At 31.7% G+C, this 4,090-nt stretch overlaps 1 pseudogene; it reads left to right on the top strand.

Annotated features, from left to right (window-relative positions):
- Positions 1 to 3,261: 3,261 nt before the first annotated feature.
- LOC130835560 (heterogeneous nuclear ribonucleoprotein H3-like) lies at positions 3,262 to 3,844 on the top strand (annotated as a pseudogene).
- Positions 3,845 to 4,090: the final 246 nt, after the last annotated feature.

The raw sequence follows: 4,090 nt of genomic DNA, 5'->3' as shown, positions 1-4,090 counted from the left end.
CCACTTGGAAAACAGTTTGGCAGTTTCATAAAAGTTCAGCATGAATTTACCATATGATCCATAATTCCACACCGAGACTGCATAAGAGAAATGAAAACATATGTTCGTATAAAGATTTTTACATGAATGATCATAGCAACAAAATTTGTGATAGCCCGAAAGTGGAAACGATGCATACATCCATCAGCTAATGAATGTATAAAAAAATGGTGGTTATCCCTATGATGGAATAATATTTGACAATAAAGAATGAATGAAATGTTGATATATGCTGCAACATGGATGAACCTCTAAAATTATGTGCTAAATGAAAGGAGCCAGATGCAAAAGACCACATTTTGCATGATTTTATTTATGTGAAATGTCCAGAAAAAGTAAATCTTTAGAGACAGTAAATGTATTAGTAATTGTCTGGGACTGGAGTTGGAAGCAGAGAGTGACTGCAGTGGGTATCAGGTGTTTTGGGGGGGTAATGGAAATCTTCTAACATTAGAACATGGTAATGTTGCACAACTCTGTCAGTAAAAAGAATATTTAATAAAAATCATTCACTTGTAATCTTAAACCAAGTGAATATATGCTACATATATGATACTTCAATAAACTTGTTTTTTAAAGTAGATTCCTTGGTAAATAACTGTAGTTATCGTATATCTTGTCAGAAATACTCATGCTAAGTATAGAATGACATAGACATATATGCTCCCTTTGCCTCCCACTTCATCACATATTCTCTCAATTATTTGGGAAATATTGAGCATCAGTAACCAGAGCAAACTGAAATTAAGAATTGTAATCTTATATTCTTATCTATTGTAAGCAATGGGAACAAATTCATTTTAAGTGTATTAAAAGGATATTCAAATTTTATATTTTGGTTTGCTTTTTCACATAGATGTTAGATATGTTTCCAAGTGACATGAGAATTGCTACCTCAAATTTAATTTTTTTTTATTCTTAGAGAGAATTCTGCACTTAATTCTAGTAAGCAATGTGATCTAATATCAACTTTTAGTTTAATTTTTGCTGTTATCTTAAAAATACATCTTGTATAATGTATTATAATATGGATTAAATCAAAAGGCATAATGTTAACATCCAACCCTGTTGTTTACTCAAGTCAATCTACTTATATATACAAATCTGATATTTACCTCTTAAAATATTTAACAGGCATAAGTGCCCATAAATCAGTTATGACAATCATTGTTAAGGGAATCAATAGTAAGGAATATGCATTAATTCAAATAATATTGATAGGCTCATGAACCTGCATCAGTCTTCTGTGAAGTAAGAAAAATGAGACATCTTCCAAAAAATCAATATTTTCCTTTTTATGTCATTCACTTGAAGATTATCAATAATACATTACTTTTTTACCTTATGCGTCAAGGTTCTAATTTTTAAATACAGGCATCTTTATATTTCAATGTAAAGTGATAATCTACAAGGAAATGAAAGGCTAAAAATCATCTGATGGAAATATTTTCTGAAGTTTAATTATTGCTTAGAAATAGGTATATGTATATATACTTACACTTATACATATATAAGTGTGTAAGTACATATACATATGTACAGGTACTGTTGATGTATTTTTGTGTGCAATAGCATAAGAAAGCTCTATTTTTTTTTTAATACTCCTTCATTTCGTTCTAAAGGTAAATTGCTGGAAAGAAATAACAGAAATATCAACATACATCTTTTTTAGCCCTTGTGAACCGGGATGTTACACAGGTATGTACTTAGGTAAAAATACAAAATGCGAAATTACAACACCCATTCATCAAAAAAGAAACATTTTAATTGGTTATGGGTGGAAAATATCTACTTGACAGTCAGTTTCTCACTTTTCACGTAAGTGCTTTGCTGCTTGGATGCCTAATCTTGTTTAGTGTAGGAAAAGTAATTTGACATGAAAGTACCTAGATGGCTGCCGAAAATTAATTGCCAATTAAAAAAGAAAAATGTTTGTGCTACTCTATAAACAAGCCAACATATAAACCTTTCAGTCTTGTTGCTTTATTTATGTCTTTATAGATCTGGTTTCAAGCTATTTGCATACAATTTACAAATTCATATTATAATTCTCCAGTATATTTATAATTTTATAGTTGTATATATTTTACCTCTATGAGAAATATTTATTTCTGTATGCTTCTGTTGCTTATTATTTAACAAAAACATCACATCGCATTTGATAGTTTATGTATCTTCTTTAGAATAAGATATTTTTATTTGCCAAGGAGAAAAAAAATATTTTACCACCACGAAGGGGCACAGATGAGTACATGCATGTATGCACACACAATACATCACACACACACACACCACATACACACACATACACACACACACACGTGCATAGAAACTCAATTTTAGAAAACGCTCTGTACCTTTCAGCTCCATGTTGGGCTACAAAATATTGAGGATAATAATTTTTTAGAGATAAGAGGAAGAGATTTCTCATACGAAGGAAACTTTCTTTGAGAAATTAATAGATTCTGCTTAAGTTGCAGTACTTGAGTACTTGTAAACAATTGTTCATTTAGAAATCTAAATTGGCAAAAAAGAAAAGACATTCAAATTCTTAGTTCTCTACTCTAAAAGGATAATTTGGGATTGAAGATAAAATCTGGAGCCACATAGTAAGAGAAAATCAAATGAAGAGAGCAAAATACCAATGTTCTAAAAATGTTAGAAGGGAAACCAGTAAAATATATAAGTGTGTGTGTATATATATATATGTTTATATACAGAGGAAGGAGAAATATTGAAGAAATAATGATGCTTGAGCCTAGATATGAGTAAGTTAGATAATCCCAGCAGCATAAAATATAAAATATTATAAAAAATAAAAGACCACTCAATCCAGTTTTCTACAACATTGAGTTACGTGATGCACAGGAGTTCAAATCCTGTGCACCCTGATTGCTGCACTGACTTCACAAGTCCAACTATATTCTTGCTTAGAAAGAATTAAATTTTATTTTTTTTAAATAACTATGATAGTTCTGTAGGGTTGTATGTGTCATTAACACTCCTACTTACTATCTGCCATATTTTCATACTTACCATTTTGAAATTTCGGCAGCTTTTTCTGGCTATGTAAAATTACCAGTGAGATGAAAGGGGTAATTTGTTCCAGATCAAATATTCATCAAAGCTATCATACTACGCCAGGGGTGGGGGATGAACAATGAAAAGAATATATATTTGTTATATCTCTGGCATCTGTTCTGGCTTTTTCTTCTCTAATATCATGGTTATGGAGGCTGTGATGACTACAGTGGCTCTAATGATTCTGGCTATGGGAATGATGGCTTCGATGATAGAATGAGAGATGGAAGAGGTATGGGAGTTGAAGTCTATGGTGGAACTGCTGATGTAAGTTCATATTTTCATGGTGGTCAAATTGTACATATGAGAGGATTACGTTTTCATTCAACTGAAAATGACATTGCTAATTTCTTTTTAGCACTAAATCCAATACTAGTTCATACTGATGTTGAAGCTGATGGCAGAGCAGCAAGAGAAGCAGATGTGCAGTTTATGACACATGAAGCTACAGCAGCTTGCTATGTCTAAAGATAAGAATAACATGCAACATCAATATTTTGCACTCTTCTTGAATTCTATTTCAGAGGTGGTTCTGGAATGGGGTGCTATGGCAGAGATGGAATGGATAAAAAAGATTATGTACCTGTTGAGAGAATGGGATTGAGGAACAATTCACAGTGGAGGATACAGTATTCCTGATGGCTTACGTGGTGATGGAGGCAGGGGAATGAAGTGGATGGTGTGTGATGTACTGAAGCATAACCATCAATATACAGAGTTCTGACTGCAGCAGCTGGTCTGCTAAGCTTTCTTACAGATTTAATTTCTTTTGTATTTTAAGAACTTTATAGTGACTGAAGGGATATGTTTGCAAAATATTATTTGATAAAGGAACAGATTGTGATAAAAAAACTATTTTCTGTAGGTTTTATTTATTGCATACTTTGACTTAAAAGTAAAATTTCATATTAAAAAAGGAAAAGAAGTATGTTATATGGCCCTCATTACTTTTAAACTGAACTATGCAAAA

The sequence above is a fragment of the Hippopotamus amphibius genome, chromosome 14 (genome assembly GCF_030028045.1).
Source record: "Hippopotamus amphibius kiboko isolate mHipAmp2 chromosome 14, mHipAmp2.hap2, whole genome shotgun sequence".
NCBI lineage: Eukaryota > Metazoa > Chordata > Mammalia > Artiodactyla > Hippopotamidae > Hippopotamus > Hippopotamus amphibius.
This window is presented reverse-complemented; position numbering and strand designations above follow the sequence as displayed.